We start from the raw sequence: 18,444 nt of genomic DNA on the forward strand, positions 1-18,444 counted from the left end.
TTCCCTCTGCGTAGTGGTTTTCGTTGTGTAGGAAATAACTGTGTCTTGGATGAGAACATCCGTCTCCTGTGTCTGAAGAGTGTTCTAGAAGTGACTTCTTTTCCTCATAAGTTTAAAAGGAATTCCTACTTATCAGTTAAATGAATATGCTTTGGAAACTCAATGACAGTGGATGCTTGGGGCAGTGTGGGTTGGTTCATTTCTCCAGAAAGAGTAATGTAGGTGGATTTTTCATTGGCAAGGTGCAGGGGCAGAGAAAGAGGACAAGGTGGGAGAAACTGCCAAGCCAGACACTGCCCTCATGGAAGGGAACCGAGGAGGAAGGCTGTGTATGTTGCTGCAGCCCAGCTGGGGGAGATGAGACCCAGCCTTCTGCAGGGGGAGCTCCTCATGGTGCTGCCCTGGGCTGCTTGCTACCGTGCCAGGCTCAGGTGGCAGCTGTGAGCTCCGGGCATGTCCTGGGGAGGGTCTGAGGTGGAGGGCAGCAGGTAACAGTGAGATTGAGGGGTGACCATGGGTTGTGTGTTCCTAAGGCCACCCCTCAGAACATGGGCAATGTATCTCATAAGGAGTGGAGCAATTTCCTTTGCAGTGTGAAAAAGCTGAATTTTATTAATTAAAACATTTTATGAGATTTTACTTCACACAAATAAAATAAAAGCCAGATTCTTCAGCCTTAGACAAATACAGCATCAAATATTTGCCCTGTTTTCTGCACTGGTCTGTGTCGGTTTAGGACCATTTTTATCCGTGACTCACAGACCGCTCACCCTGAGTAGGGCTGTGAAGTGGAAAGGCACCTGCTGAAGATTCAGGAATCCGAGTATTTGTCACCTTTCACTTTTGAACGCTCCTGCCCCAGTCCCTCTCCTGACTTGTGGCAAATCATTTTGCTTCTCTGAGTCATGATTTCCATATAAATAATGAGGCCATTTGAAATGCTGATCCTGTGAAAGTATGTCCAGCCAACTGACTAAAGAGTCTAGAGGCAGTTCTCAGTCAAGACTAACATTATGAAAGGAATTCCAAATTCTGCAGAAGATGAGAAGTTACGCATGCTCAGTGGAACCAGCTGGGGCTGCTCCTGTTCCCCGAATCCAAGCTGCGGTTTCTAAAGAAACCTGGGCACGGCTCATACTGGAAGGACTCATCCACCAGGGGCTTCACCCACTAATGATCCTGGATTTGCAGGAACTGTTATGTGTCAGAAAGGGAAGCACGCCTCTTATTTGTGGTTTCTAAAATATATGTATGAAATCTGAAATGATAGAACTGGATCTAAAGAACATGGTTCCTTATAGCTTCAAGATGGATTTTTGGAAAAGCCCAGTACATTTTTTAAAGTTAATTGTATTAGTCAAGCCTAGAAGTACGTGGAGCAAAAGAAGAGCAGTAAAGCACAATTGAAAAGAGTGAACAGATTGCGAAGAGGTTCATTATCTCTCTGAGTGCTGGTTTTACGACTATGTCATTGGAATCCAAATTTATAATGTAGAAATGAATTAGACAAGGTGGTGGAGTTGCAAGTAACATAAATATATACATCAACAGAAATGTTTTTATTTATATAATTTTTTCCATATATATGAGTCTTGATTACTTTCTTCTTGCTGGAACAAAATATCCAACTCCCAAAGTTAAAGAAGGAAAGGTTTGTTTTAGCTTGCCGTTGCTGGAGGTTTCCGCCCATAGTCCTCTGGTTCCTGGACAGGGTGGCGTGGCAGAGGGGCCTGACAGCGGGGGAACGGTCCACGGTGTGGCAGGCAGGAAGCAGCATCCTTCATTTCTTTCCCTTTTTATAACATCCACAACAAGGGTGGGTCTACTTTCTTCAGTAAATCCGTCACCCACACCCAGAACTACGGTAAATTAGCAAGTACACCAGTTTGTTTTCACACACCCATGATCCAGTCAATCTGCAAAGCTCCAAGTCTGAGTGCAAGAGACTTTGAGGGGGCATCTAAATGCAAGTCATAGCAATTAGCTTTGAGTTGCACATGTTCGTGTTAGTACTGATCTTCAAGGGAAGCCTAAGCCTCTCACCATTCTGTTTTGGGTTACTTACTGTGTGGACTGTTCTGTGCGTGTTGAACCATCTTCACATTCCAGGGGTAAATTACTTAACCATGGTGTACAACCCTTTTATATGATGTTGAACTCGGTTTGCCTGTGTTTGGTTAAGATTATTGTGTCTCAGTTCATCAGGGACTTTGATCTCTAACTTTTCTCCTGGGTAATATACTTGGCTGGTTTTGGTATTGGAATGTTCGTTCACCTTCATTTGAGCCTAGGGCTTTGTGCATTCTAGGTAAGTACTCTACCACTGAGCTATACTCCAAACCTCTGTTTACTTTTGTTTTAATTTTGAGACAGATTCTCACATGTAGTGCAGGCTGGCCATAAACTTGCGATCCATCTGCTTCAGCTCTTGACTACCTGTGGTCATAGGTATTATCCATGGTACCTGGCTGATCTTCAGTTTTTTAAGGAGCTTCAGGATTGTCAAGAATTCTTTTAACATTTGGTAGAATTTGACGTGAGTTTCTCTGGGTTTGTCTTTGTTGGAGATTTTTTCACTACTGAGTCATCTTCTTCACCGGTCGGCTCAGATTTTGAATTTCTTCTGCTTCAGTCATGTTGTACTGCACGTGTCTAAGGAGTCGCCATTTCTGCTAGGTTGTTCAGTAAGCTGGCTTACTACAACTCCTCATCTCTTAATCTTCTGCATGCCTGTAGTACCAGTTGTATGAGTTTATCTATTTGGCTCTCCCCTCTCTCTCTCCCTCTCTCTCTCTCCTTCTCTGTCTCTCTCTCTCTCCCCCGCCTCTTGTGTGTAGCTAAGATTTTGCCAATTTTGTTTATTTCCTTAATAAATCAGCTCTTAGATTTATTGGTGTATTGCTTTCCTGATTTCTAATTTATGACTGCTCTTCATTATGCTTTCCTTCTGCTAAACTGGGACATAGTTTCTTCCTTTTCTAGCTCCTTGAGGTGCAAGCCAGGTTGTTTCAGACCTGTGTTTCATTACCGTCACTGTTTAGCCCTATAAATTTCCAGCTTATAACTACTTTTGCAGCATTCCATAAGTTTTAGTCTGTTCGTTTCCATTTTGCATGTTTTAAGAACTTTCATATCTGTTTTGATACACTTTCTAGGTATTGATTGTTCAGGAGTATGTTATTTGTTTTTCACATATTTGTGAATTTTCCAGCTTTTCTCCTATCATTGGCTCCTAATTTCACATTGTGTATTTGGCAAAGATATCTGATCTGATTTCAATCTTCCTAAATTTATTAAAACTTGTTCTGTGACCTGCTGTATTATCTGCCCTGGAGAAGATTCCAGATGTGCATGAGAAAAATGTCTATTTTTCTGCTTTCGGATGTGATGTTCTGTACCTGTCTGTTGGGCTCATTCAGTCTTAAGCAGTTCCTAAAGAAGGCAAGACCTCTACTCTTCATTATTCTTTCAGAATGGTGTCACTGAGAATCTGGGTGCAGGTTAGTCACATGTCATTATTTCTTGGATCTGTATCCTGACAGAGCAAAGAGATAAATGTTGCATAGTGACCTACACATGTAAGTGTATCTATGAACACTCCCCGATGTACTAATCCCTATCTGTGGTACACTAAACGGGGTCCGTGGCTGTCACCCCTTTCTGAATCCATCGCCTCACAACGCCCTTGCTTCCTCCCTTTGCTTATTGGAAAATTCTCACCTTAGCATTGAGAAAGCAGGGTCCTCTCACTCAACATCTCTGTCCTGAATAGGTCACTTCCAGTGTGCGTTATCTGACACCCCACAGAAAACAATTCTGTCAGTCAGAACTTAGTACCTACATGATGTTTGTTTACCTTTAGCTTTTTTGTATTTTTCCTTTAGCTTTATACAGTGCTGTGTAATCCAAAGTCCTTAGACCGGCTCCTCCCCTCCGCCGCTTTCAGTGAGGCGGGAAGGAAAGGCGCTAGAGAACGACATTCCTTTGTGGGTTAGCACAAGTGAACATTTTTCTGAAATGAATTCATTTTACCTAAATTTAGGGGTCCTACAAGTACCACAGTTCACCAATTACATCCTGACTACAAGCTTGAAAACGCTTTCCCCTGGAGGTAGATTTAAGGATTGAAACGCTCCTCTCCCTGTCCTGCCCGCGGCTTTGCCCCAGGCTTTGCTCTCACTGGGGACCTTGCCAGCAGTGGGAGGTGTGTGGGCTTCTCTGCCCTGCCCGCAGCAGGAGCGCCCCTTCTCCATGCTCCCCTCTGGATGGAGTTCTCTCTTCAGCCTTCCTCCTCCAGTTAAACACATTGTTTGGTTTTACTCTGTGGTTTGGGGAATCTTGCGTTTTTCCTTTAAATCATGACTGAATTTCCCATCTGGTGGCTACTGCTCGTTTCTGCACCAGTAATGCTTTGTATTTTGTTGGACTGATTCTTGTTGTGTCGTTAGGTCTCTTCCCCATGCTTCCTTTCACCTCAGCTGCAGTCTTTGTTTCACTTTATTGTCTCCTTGAGCTATCCCGCTTTACTCTCCTGTGTATTCTTCCAACTTTCAAATTATGCTGTACACAAATTTAAATTCTCATGTTTACTTACATGATTCTTAAGATCTTTCCTTTAAATTTTTGACATAAACTTGTACCAGTTGGCCACATACAAATCATGTTTCGAAGAACATATATTTGTGGTATGACTAAATGTGGGTGCTCACGTCACAGTAACCACGTCTGGTGGTGAGAACACTCAACGTCTATTCTTTTGTTCTCAGCAAAACCCTCTCAAACCCTTCTAGCATAGTCATCTTGTGCCTATATCTCTAGACCTCCTGGATGCCAGCATCTAGTCTACAGTATTTTATCATAAGATGTATGTCACAGTTATTATTTTTTCTTCTTAAACTCTATGTTTTCTGAACCAGAATCATGATGAGCTGTGTTTGGCAGTGATTAAGCACACAGGCAGATTGCTCATGATCAGCACAACACCCGCTTGAATGCTGTGGGCATTCTGAACATTTAAGGGTGAAGCTCGAGCTTACAGATGAGGTGACTGATCTTCCTGATTCGCCTAGGAATGCCCTAGTTTCTGTACTGAGGATTTCACACCCTGGAAAACCCCTCAGTCCTGGCCAATCACAGTAGACCACCTCAGAGCAAGCACAGCCCTGGCAGTGTCTGTGACCAAATGACTTCCACTCGTGCAGCTGCATTTATTCCTACAGTGGCCTTGTGTGGGCATAGCACATGCACTTGCTGCACAGTTTATGTAAGGAGAGGCGCAGGACCCCCAGGAGCTAAGGGCACGCAGGCTTTGTTAGAAAGCAGAGCTCTGAGAAAGTATTTATGTCTCCACCCAGCATGAAGGTATAATCTGCGCCCACTCACTTGCCGTGTGTGCGAGAACAAGGAGAGGCAGGTTAACGTTTAAGATGGCACAGGAATAGCCGTGTGCTTTGAACTTGATCGAGGGCAAGTAAAATAGTTAACGGTTGGTTTTGATGATGTTGCTTGATTTCCAAATCCAGCTCCGGTCTGCTGCCCTATTGTTAGTGGTACTTCTTCTAGATTCTGGCATTTTTTTGCCATGTCCTAAATGTGCTTTATTAGCATATTGTAAATCTAGTGTCAGAGGTTTTTCTTTTTCTTTCTTTCTTTCTTTCTTTCTTTCTTTCTTTCTTTCTTTCTTTCTTTCTTTTTCTTTCTTTCTTCTTTTCTTTCTTTCTTCTTTTCTTTCTTTTTTCTTTCTTTCTCTCTGGTGCTGATGATTGGATCCAGAGCCTTTGGATTGAGCTATATTCTCAGTCCTTTTTTCATTGAATATCTTAGTCTCTATTTTTCTTTTACATAATATTGAGTTAAATATTTCTTGTTTAAATTTTTATTCTAATTCAAGAAATTTTAATTATAAGCCATAAAATAAAACATATCAACTAGGTTGAAGAAGTCAGTGAATTATAGAACACTGTCTTTTTAACTCATGTGTTGTAGACATCAAACATCTGTGATCCAGAAGTGTGTGCATGTTTTTCCTCCTCCAGTTAGGAAAGTACTGTGCATCTTCACAAGCTACAAAGCTGCTCGTGGCTTGGCTCTCACCACTATAAAGATACTTAAAAAGCTATTTTAAGTAGAAGTTCCTTTATAAGTGGCTGTTATTTTAAAATTTATTTAATAAGCATCTTACTTAAAAAGTATGTTGTTACTTAAAATATAACTTTCAAGCTCATAATATCCCAAAGGATTTGTACGTATTATACCAGTATGAGTATTATAGGTGGACAGTACTGAGTCTGAATTCTGCTTAACGTGAAGGATAGCCCAGTGGAAGGCCCTGGAAGGCGGTGAGCACCTATGGTGACCTTGTGCCCTGCAGGACTCTGACTCTTCCTGTCCTGGCTGAGCTTGAGCACACTTAGCTCAGCTGTAGGTGAAGGTGACCGGCGGGACCGGACCCACTGGGATGCTGCCTGCCACCGGGAAAGCACCTGCTGACCAGGACTGCCATGGGTCCGACCAGATCAACTGCAGCAACACTTTCCAGGCTGCCGAAGTCATTTCAGGAGATAAAAATGATAAACGGGGCTTTTGGAAGTCACCGTGTATTTACAGTCGGAACCAGGAGCTCCCGTCCACTGAGCTCCCACTCCTGATTTTCAGATATTCGCCGTCCTTCCTGTGTCACAAAGGGTGAGGAAAGCACTTTACCTGAGCGGAGTCTCTGCATGAGACTGAGATCCTACCTATCGGCCCCAACTGTCTGCTTAGCGCACAAAACCTGCTGAACTTCTGCACGTGCACTAGTGCGCTAGTAAGACACGAACCGCTTCCTGCGGGGCTGAGGACTGAGGTCAGGAGTACTAGCACAGCCTCCCTCATTGCACACAGCATCCAGATTAGTCTGGGGAAAGTTACCATTACGAATGTCTAGAGATTCCTGCGGCAATTTCTTTTGAGGGCCATCTAGAAAAGCACAGAAAAGGCACCAGGGAAAAATCCAGGGAGCAGGTGCGGAATGGCCGCTGGCCGGGCTCAGGCCCCGCCTCCCTGGAAGGCCGCACAGCTGGGAAGCCCGAGCGCACCGCAGGCAGGGCCATCTGAAGCGGCTTTCGCACTACTTTGTTTTTGCGAGTTACCTCCTCACAATGAGGGCCCTAAGGCTCTTAGAACTTAAGAGAAGTTTAAATTAGAAAGCTGGAGAAAAAATTTACGGGGAAAACAAACACAAACATAAAAGTAAGAAAGTAACATGTAAAGTAAAATGCAAAACCATGTATAATTGTTTTGTGAAGAAAGTTAGAAAAGCTTACAATCTGATTAAAAATTGAACAGAGTATGACTTTTTAAACAATTTATTGCAATAGATAGTGATTAGGTGAGGTAAACACATACATGCAGCGGGCTTCATTCACAGTCCACTGCTGTGGAATAGTGAGGAATAGCAATATTTATACTGAAAACTATATATAGTATAAATATTATATATATAATATATACATACATATATATCATACAGGGTCTCCAAAAATGCATACACACTTATGAAAAGAAAAGCAGCATGTTTCCAGCAGTTGGGATCACCCTTCAGTGGGGCCCCAGAGGATGTCGTATGCTGCAGAAGGCCTGCTATGCTGCCGGCCCCCAGGGAGGAAGTAGCAATCACATGTGCAGCGATCTCAGTGACCAAAGCTCCCCAAGCAGCATTTCACTGTACCAATAAAGGTCTGGAAGCTGACAGCCACCACTCTGAGTGCCTCTTGTGACTGTAGAGGCCAAAGTTAGCTTTATTAATCTTAGAACATCTCCATAAATTTAGTATTAAATATTTATACCAGTTATTTTCCCTGAAGTGTGCATACATTTTTGGAAGACTCTTATTTATGTATTCATTTATGCTATATATATTTTATGCTATAAGGAATATGCTATATATATATATATGTATGTATCACTATGTACCAGTGCAATTCACACACATTGTTCCTATTCTTAGACTTATATTCACTTTCTAATTGTGGGTATTTTCCCATCCTCTAGTAGACAGAACATTTCCTAATGACCTACAGTCTGTGTGTGTTACTTCATATTTCCATCCTTTTATTATTTTTCCAGTTTAACCTCAAATGCCAAGCAGGTCTTCACCTTTAGCAAATATCAAAGTCTCAGTCCGTGGTTCAATGATCTCAGTGTTCACACAGAGCCAGCACATCAAGGCAGAAGAAATACCAGTGAGCTGTGCTGGAAAGTGCTCCTACGTGGGAAGTTGTAAACAGCAAACAGGATCCGTGTATAAGGAACAGTGGGTGAGTAATGAGCGAGGCCCCTGGCGGCTCACACGCTGTCTGTGTGCACCCGGGAGGAGTGCAGTGGTACGACAGCTCTGCTCCATCCCATCAGCTTCTAAGGATGCACTCGTATAAATACAAGGTCCCAAAGGCAACACCTCAAATACACATCTGGACAAAACTGCACAACGGCCTTGGCTGCTATTGCACATCTCTCAGTCCAGGGAAAGGGCAATTCTGATCGACCTGACTCCGTGGAGCTGGGAACCTCCATCTATCATCTCTGGTTCACTGAACGTGGGCCCCACATAGGCCTGGTCAGAAAATATGGATCACAATCAGGCTAACTTCTGTAACGCTCTATCTCCCTGAAGTAAATCATTTTTATTTCTAAAAGAGGCTACAAATAAACCACCCTAGTGTCACAGAGCCTAAACGAAAGAGTCCCTGGGTTGCAGCACTCTACCCAGCACCACTGAGGGAAGCGCCTGCCCCTTTCCCGCTGTTGGTGCAGAGGAGCCCCTTCTCTCACCAGGCGCAGACTGAGAGCCCCAGCATCAGTGCCGGCCACCTCTGACTGCCCTTTTGTGTCCTGGTGTATAAAACCAGGGAAAGTCAGAGGGAAGCTGGACTGCCAATTATTTAGCACACCCTACACTTCACCTTCTGCTAGAGGGCAGAGCTGCTCCCCCAAAGAGCTGAGCTTTATTGTCAGAGTTTCTTCTATATCCAAGCAGAAGCTCCCAATAGAAGACCACAAATTCCCCTCATGTCTGCCCTCCAAGGAAACAAAGGTAGCATTATTCTTTTTCTTTCCTCATAGCACTTTTATGAAATTGTCTCATTTTCTTAAATGAAACAGAGTCTGTTTTCCATTTTTTGTTTTTTTGTTTTGTTTTGTTTTGTTTTTATGATTTCCAGGATTCAGACTGGGCTCAAACTTGTGATCCTCCTGCTTCAGCCTCCCTGAGTGCTTAGATAACATGTCTGTGCCACCATACCTAGCCCTAAAGATATCTTAAATCAGAAAATCACTTTCTGGGATGACTTACTAGAGTGCCTGAAACTCTCACTATTAAATTTTCCTTTGGATTATAGAAAAGAAAAAGAAAACTTCTGCTGAAATCTATGAGCTGGAATGGAAGGAAAACAGGAGAATGCCCACCTAGAGAACATTACAACATGAGGTAAGATTAGATAACACAGGAGACCCTGTGGCATGGAGGTGAGGGACAGGAGGAAGGAGTTTCGAAAGATGGAATAAGAAGGGAAATCAAGAGCTGGAAAGAAATTGAAAGCACATTTCCCTGTGGCACACCCACTACTCAGTGTGCTTTCCAAAGCTTAAAAGGTTGTGAATAAATGTCGATTTTTATGCATATGCAAGCATGTTTGATAATACTTGGATTTAGGGATTAATAAGTGATGATTAAAGAAAATTATGACCGCCCTGTGTACCTATGGGCAGCCTCAGCAAGCTTTCCAATAATTAGCATCTTTTTGATTAAAGAAGGGAAATATCTTAAGCAGAGTAACAAAGCTTTAATTAAGTGTACAAAAGAAAGTTGATACTAAGCCATGCAAAAGAAAATTACTGAAGCCTATCCAATTTGGTCAGAAATCAAGAATGTCTAGTTTTAAAAAGCCTGTCCTAATCACAAGGTCTTGCTAATATCAACACACTCATCCTAGTTATCTAATAGCTGCAGAGTCCAATGCTAAAGGGAAGCAGCCCGGCCTGGGTTCTCACAGGGCCACCGAAGAGCGTCTTGTGCACACAGGGTTTTGACACACAGTGGTATTTCATTACAGACAGGTACTGCTCAAAGAAAAAGGACTGGAAAACAGAAAATGAAGGAATAATGGGATATGGCAATCAAGTGAATTGTTTTTCTTCATATTGTTCTAGTTAAACTAAATACACGGCTAATTCTCCATAGTTGTTTCCACATATTAAACTATGTGTTTCATTTTATCTAAAACTGCACAATGTGTTAAATTCTGCATAATTATAATAGAATAGTGAAATTGTTAGAATTTTCAGATTTAAAATTTTCACATATATTGAAAGCCTTTCATATTACTTCACAGTCAATATTTTATAATGGTTATGCAGAGAGAGAGAGAGAAAGAAAGATCTAAATAATTAGTGCCAAGATGAATGGATGTAATAGCTAGCACTACCTCCTTAGTAAACATCAATTGCTGGCTTAATTTGTTGTGTTCACTGCCTGAGACATCACTGACACAGAAGGAAACAGGCAGCTGCCTTCTTCAAGGCTCTCCACGCTGCAGGATACTCAAGCTCAGCACTGAGGACGGGCAAGCACTCAGCGCATGGGTGGAAGTGCTCCGCGAGGACACGAACCCAGCCTGCGCCTGGGTCAGAAGCTTGTGACGCAAACAGTTCATAACACACTGCTGTCATTGGGTTATTCACAATCATTTAAAATTATTTTCCTATGCGCATATGTCTAAATGATATATTCCTCGGGGTTTTCTTGTACTTAACTTTTAATAGCATTTGTTTTTACAAAAAAACCTCAAGAACTCACCATTTAACTCCAAACTGAAGCAAAATCACACACACACACACACACATACACACACACACGCTGGGTAATTCATATTTTGTATCCTTCCTTACCTTCAGAATAAAATTATCCAGCAAAATTATCCGAGATCAGATTATGCACAGTTCATTCAAGAACCAGAATTTCCAACTAGCTATGATTAAATGCATCAAGTTCAAACTGTGGAACATATCAAAATATGGTAGGGAGAAAAACTCATACACCGGCAAAATAACGAAATTTTGGTCGCAGGGTTAAGACTGGGTGCAGTAGCAGCGCTCGCAGGCAGACGCTTCTTTTCCCAAAGCAACCCACGTGCTTGTGGAATGATGTGCTGTCTACGCATTTCTTTGCATGAGATTGATACATATTTGCATTAATACTATTATTAATATATTTATATGTATTTAAAAACTTTAAGAATCAAAACTTAGGGAAAAATAACATTGTTTTGTGTAGTAGCATTAAGTTCACGTGCGCAATTAACAGTTACTTTAAAAGCCAGGTGTTAGCCACTTTGCATTTTATAAGAGCCAAAAGTATGGAAAAAGCCAGGAAGGATAATGTAATAGCCAGTAGGAGCTGGCCGGGACGCACACGCAGGGAGGGTTAATTTTCCAGCCCCTGCATGCCGGTCTCCCGGTCGGTAAGCTCCCCGCTTTATCACAGACGCGCTGCATTAGGAAGAACATTCTCCAAACCATCAACTTCTTCTCCATGCTCGGAATCGAAACTGTTCTCAGAAAAAAATGTGCTGAAAGCTGCTGACAGAAAGTTTCCTAAGGCCATTTGGTCTTGCTTTTTATAGGTAGAGATGGCTTTTGGCTTTTGAAAACACTCTTCTCATTTTGAAACTCACATAAAATCTGATGACTGTAACAGAACTGACTTGGTCTCTTCTCCAGCCGTAAACGTCTGCAGGCCCAGGAACTGAGGCGCGTGGGGTTAGTCTTGGGGTGAGCCGTGCACAGAGGAGAGCGGCAGATGCACAGCCCGAGCGGGGGAGGGGAAGGACGGTGCCTGCGCTCACTGTTCCGCACTGCGGGTCACATGCGCACTACAGCCGCAGGTGATTTCAGTGTTAATATTTTGGAAAATCTGATCTTCCAATAAGAGCTTCCATGAGTCCAGCCTTCCTCCATTGGAAACTGTCAGTCGACATCTGCACTGCAGTTTGCCAGAGGAAAGCATCATCTTCTGAAAATGTGGACCCTGGAAAGGCCAGCACAGAAGGTTTAAAATCCTACACGTGAAGCTACTGTGGGAAGGGGCCGCTGAGTACTACGTGGACACCAAGGAAGCCTTGGAAACAGGCTGGAGTCGGACAGCAGTGGAAGCAGCAGTCCTGAAGTAGGGAGAGGGGACGTTTCCAAGTGAGTGAATGGAGGATTGAGGCCCCAAAGTGACTGCTTAGGCTTCTGGAGAGCAGAAAGAGATCGAACAAGCACAGAAACAAATAGGACACACAACCGAGGCAATGCTTCACCAAGTCGGCCTCGTGAGAACGTCTCATAAACGTCGAATAAAACGTTTTCTGTATGAATCGCACATAGACAATTTTTCTCCACACTCTCCAGAATTGCAAAAGTCAGAAGACTACAATCACTTTTCTTTAAAGAAATGATGGATTTCATTTCATAATATATAAATGCAGGGCATCTACTTCACAATATGTAAAATGATTGCAAATGTGGAAGACTCTTAGAAGGAGAGTTCAGTTCACTTGATTTATACCTGTTTGGTATCTACTTCGCAGGTAGAATTCATGGTCTTCTTTTAGCAGCAGGTATATGCTTCTGGTGTCTTATCACATCGTCGCCTCCTAGAAGCAAATGGTGTTATTTTTAAAGAAGGTTTATCCTTAGTATATAATTTAGAAACAATTTTCCCTGTAGTTTATACATTCTTTATCTCTTAAATGTGGCAGTGAAGTAGATATTTTACTATCTCTTTTTGTTTTGTTTTGTTTTGGTTTTTCTCTGGTACCAGGAACCGAACTCACGACCTTGTGTTTGCCAGGCAGGCGCTTTTGCCGCTGAGCTAAATCCCCAGCCCCCACTATCTCTTTTAATGCATAAGAAATGCAAAGTTCAGTGAAGTCAGCTTACACCCTACTCTGTGGGGGAGCTGGCATTGGGCCACAGCCATCGAGATCCAGAAGGCAAGCCTTGACTCCCATGGTATTCTGGCTGGTTATAGTTCCTGTGCAGGTATGGTTTACATCTCTTCAATTCTACTAGTTCAATCAATCTTTCCTTTTAACTGGTTACCACAATTAGACAATTTTATATCTGGGGAGCCTGAGATACTAAAACTTACCTGACTTACCTAAGTCTGCTTCTGAAGGCCAGGGAAGTATCTAAGACTGCTATAGGTTGAAGAAAACACATCCAGGTGGTCTGCATGCACAATGCAGATCCAGAGCTGATCGATGTGGAGGGCGAGCGCTTGATTCTCCCTGCTTCCTAGCTCTGACTACATGCAGCACACACAGCAACTCTCCTGAGTCCACCACAAAGGGCACTGCTGCCTCCTCTTGCTAATTTCCACCACAAAGCCTGGAATTTCAGTTGTAAACCGTAGCGCAATTGGCCTAGACCTCTATGCAAAAATACTTGAATTATTTTTACATGTTTACTCATAATTTGGTAAGGCCAAGGAAAAGTTCTAGAAAACAAAAACAAAAGGTAACTTCCTGTATGACAGAGGCAATTAAGGTGATAATATATACAGCAGTGCACTGTGTTTCTGTTACTTTTTCTCTCACATTCCTTTTTCAGTCTTGGTGAACTTTCGTACAGGTGCAGACTTTCCTGCTCACCTATAACTCTACTCCACTTGGAATATATTCCCTAATAATACTTGCGTTACTTATTGGCCAAAACTGTTGCTCTAATTCTTAACCATTTAGTCTGCAGACTTTAAATGTTGTTTTTGTAAGTGATTACATAAGAACCAATTTAATTTAAAAGACATTATTTTCCTCCAACAGATCCAGCAAGAACCTCCATGTAAAATGCCTTTCTGTGCAGTGGCATGGCTTTTCATTGCCACATCTCTGTACAATCTAGCATCACCCTATGACGTGTGCACTAGTTTTATTGAGAGACACTACGTACAGATATTAAGGTAGGATAAGCTCTGCAAGAAAGAAATATAGCTGACAGGAGCATCCACTGAACAGTGAGTGAGAACACAGGTTAGGATTAGGATGAGGGTTAGAGTTAGGGTGAGATAGTGAATTAGTTAGATTCACTTAGTACTTAAATAAGGAGTACTTACTTTTTTCATTACTGGAAATTTTTTATAAAAAGAAATTATTAACTACACAATATACCATACCATTTTAAACCAATGAAATATTGTGAAATATAACATTAACCTGCAAGTACATAAATGAAATATTCACTTGAGCTTGGACAACCCTCATGTCACATGAAGTATTTAATGGCCAACTTTTAGTCACATACTTTTAGTAGAGCTTTTCATCACTGACTACATCCCTTGGCCTAGTTTGGAACTCCAGACAGCAGAGCACCCTGCTGGACCACATTTGGCTTATGAGATTTATTAAATAATTTACTGATGAGCTGAGCGCCCCTGAGTTTATGAGATTTACTAAAACCAAATAATCGTCAGAATCAAGTGTAAATCCCTTAGGGTGCATTTTACTTAAAGGACTGCAAAACAAACTGATCATGTGTTTTAAGTTGTAAATTCATAAAACTTGTTTTAAAAACTCCATGGAAGGCTGAAATCTGGTCAGATAACTTTAGCCTATGAGCAAATGTGGACTGTAACAATGCAAGAGGCACCAGTGTGTCATCAAAGTCCATAGAGAGAGCTGTGTGTGAACCTCTGTCTTCTCCTGTCAACCATTTGTCTTCTTTTCATTTTGTTCAAATCATTCACTGATTTTAGCTCCACATTGGTTAAGGTAGGAGACTTCTAAGGATTTTGAAAATGGGAGCTATTTCCCCAGCAGCAGAAATACACTTGTTCCATGATGATACTGTATGTTGAATTAGGGCAAAATGTCTAGAAAATTGAAAGTCTCATGACTGGTATTTGAGGCTTACTCAGAAGTTCCCTCCTGTGTTTTACCAGTGTCTTAATGTGTTCGTCAGTTCTTCCTCACTGTGACCAAATATGAAAAAGCTAGCACAGAAGAAGTCAAATTTAATTTGGGTCAAGGTTTTGGTCTACTGCAGACTGGCTCTGTGGCTCTTGGGTCTGTGGTGAGACAGACACATCACAGTGAAGGGTGTTGTCTCACTCTCCTGCCGGTGAGACAAGATATTTAAAACCTTCACACAACTTGCAGCATGAGAGGTTTATTTTGGCTTACAGTTTCAGTGCCTGCTCAGCTGCTCCTGATCAGGCAAAATCAAGATGGCAGACAGGGATGGCAAAGGAGAAGGTGCTCCGCCTGTGGCAGCCAGGAAGCAGAGGGAGAAGGGAGGAGTGGGGAGGGAGGTCTACCATCCAAGACACCCCATCACATTCCTCTGCCCAACAGACCCGACCTCCTAGTAGCACATTCTTTTGGGATCTCACCAGTGGGCCAATCCACTGATGAGCTAGTGCCCCTGAGAGCCAATCACCTTCCAAAGCCCCACCTCTTAAGACATGAGCTTTTTTAGGGACATTTTAGGCCAAACCATAATACTTATATTCAGTTCTGAATTAAACGGATATGAAAATATTTCCTTTTTTGGCTTCTAAGAGACACAGCCTGTTTTCTTCATGATGGCTGGTGTTTTTCTTTGTGATGAGTTTCTTTTTTCATTCTTTTCTCTTTATTTTTTCTCATTCTTTTTCTTTTTTTAAATTTATTTCAATTTTTCATTCTTTTTCTCTTTATTATAACTTTTATTCTGTACTATTAAGTTATTACTTGTGAAGATCTGTGTATGTGCTTGTATGTACATGTGCAGTGTATACGTATCTGAGTGAGAAATATCCCTTGTCTTCAAGGGACTCACATTGGATACTCTAGTTTAGACCATTACAGTTTATCACACTGACATTTTCAGGTTGTTTAAACAACACGCACTGCCTGCTTTTTTGTGCGTGGAAGAAGTCACCACCAAGAAATCATTTCTAAGCTTTTCTCTGGTGACAGCAGGGACCGTTCAAGATTCTGAAGCAAGCGCGCCAATGTCTCGTGTGGACGTGAGACACAAAGTTCTGCTTTATGCATTTAGCTCCTAACCGCTCATCTTATCTCCATAGCTTATGAGTTCTGAGGGGTGAGATCATGAACACTTCCCCAGGGCCCGCAGCCATCACAATCCATTTATTTCAAAACCTCGTCCAGGGAGGCGGGTTGCATAAATACTCTTCCATCTTAAAATTTCAGGGAAAATGTTAGGAGCAAGCTTCTAAACTCTTAATGAATAAAATTGATTTTGAAATGTAGAAAGTTATTTCAGTGATATGTCTGAAACAATATTGGCAAAGTCTAATCAAAGAGTTTGTCTTTCATTCATGTTCCTAAGAAGTCAGGACTAAATCCAGGCAAAGCACTGGCTAATTCATTAATCAGCATAAGAGTTCTGCCTTCAGAAGTTTTCGATTAAAAAAATAAATAAACAGAAGAGTCAGGTTCAGAGTCTGACTCCTTTTCAAACCTCAAAGATTTTCAATATGCTCTGCTCTTCAAATTAGAAAATGGTTTTCCTTTTTCTTCCTTTCTTTCAGGGGGCCGTGCTTTCTGACACTGGGTCCTAACCCTTCAGCTGTGGGAAGACAGCTATGTATTTTTCCGCTTCCAACAGTTCCTGCGTCCCACTGACGGCCTTCGTCCTTGTGAAAGTCCAGGGAACTGCGCTCACAGACAGGCGCAGCCCTCCCTGCGGGCTAGGCACCTGGGCAGGGGGCAAGGCTGAGCCAGGCCAGGCTCTGGCCGTCAGGAGAGCACAGATCCAGGAGTAAGAGCTTCGGAGCGAGGGACTCGCGTGTGCCAGACGGAGGTCAGCGACGTGGGCCAGCGACGTGGGCATGAAACCCAGGAGGGGACCCGTCCTCGGGTGCACCGGCCTCCTGTGCCCACAGCTCGCCCTCGCCTTGCTTCCTTCTGCTCAGCACCTTCCCTTGCGCGCCAAAGACCCCTGCGGGGATGCGCTCGACGCACTTCACAAAGCCCGAGGCGCAGGCCCCCCACTGCAGGGTGTAGAGGCTTGTTAGTGCCAAGCTGATCCTTATTTTGCCCCGCAGTAATTAGGTCCACAGCGAAGCTACGCTGCCACGCCTGGGAGGAGCACCAGCAGCTCCCGAGGAGGGGGAGCCGACGGCCGCGCTGCTTCCTGCGGGGCGGCTGAGCCGGAGACGGTTCACACCTGCGGAGCCCGAGCTACGCGTTAGGCACAGGGGGGCACCCAAGCTCAACCTGCCCAGCGTATAAATAAACGCGCTGCAGTTGCCCAGCCCTTCTTTCCTCCACCCGGAGAGAGGGCTCCACCTGCGCCAGCTGCTGGATCTCCTCTGGGTTTCTTCACCTTCTGGCCGTCCTTCGCGGTCCTCACCCGGAAACTTTGGGAGTCTCACTGGCCCCAGGATTGCTCGGTTGTGGGGCGGGGGGCATTGCAGCAGATACTTTCTTTGGGCTATTTTCTGTAATTGTTAAAAGAAACCTTTGGGGGTAAATAATTCTCAATTTAATAATGGAAATCATTGAGGTTCTGTCAGGTTATAACATCAGTCTTTCAGAGCTAGGAGACAAATACACGGGGGAAGAGAAACGCTATAGACATCAGCATCTAAGCACCAAGTCTCCCACGACTGTACTCACATGGGAGTACCACTGAAATCTAAGTCTCACTCCTCTAATAAGCCGGCAGTTAAGCAGAGTACTTCTCAGACAGAGGTCCCAGAGGACAAGGGGAAGAGCAGGGGAGGAGCTATTTCCTCAAGAATAGCCATGCACATGTTTCACACGGTGGTCTGGACATGCCATCCTCGCGGTGTTACCGAGACTCACTGGCCATTTCTCATGTTTAGCAGATCAGCCCTCTGATTTCACCAACCATAATGGAACATTCCAGCACCCACCTGACACCCATTCCATGGGCACGGGCTAAACACCTGCAGGGTTTTCCACCAGGAACAACCACATTCACATCATGCTTTTGCCCACATAATCCTGGGGAGTCTCACTGAAGATTATTTTGACAAAAATGAACATCCTGTCCATTCATTACAAAGTTGTACAAATGAGGGAAGTGTTGAGTCAAATAATGTTAAGAGCAGGCAAGAAAATCCTATTTGTGATAATATCAGTGGACCTGCAGGACATTATGTTACGTGAAATAAGCCAGACACAGCAGGGAAATACAGTATGATCTCATTCTCCTGTGCAGCCTAAAAATAGTTGACCTCAAGGAGTAAAACAGTGGTTATCAGAGCTGGCATGGTTGGGTGGAGGCTGGTGGAAAATTGGCCAAAGGATACAAAACTCCAGGGAGATAGGAGGAGTGTGCTTAGATCTATGTACAACTCCATGACCGCAGCCAGTGACACACTGTGTTCTTCAGGAATGTCAAGAGAGTGGAAGTAAGTATTCACTCCACAAAAATAACTGTGAGGTAAAG

This window comes from Chinchilla lanigera, unplaced genomic scaffold, assembly GCF_000276665.1.
Source record: "Chinchilla lanigera isolate Chin_1 unplaced genomic scaffold, ChiLan1.0 scaffold00009, whole genome shotgun sequence".
NCBI lineage: Eukaryota > Metazoa > Chordata > Mammalia > Rodentia > Chinchillidae > Chinchilla > Chinchilla lanigera.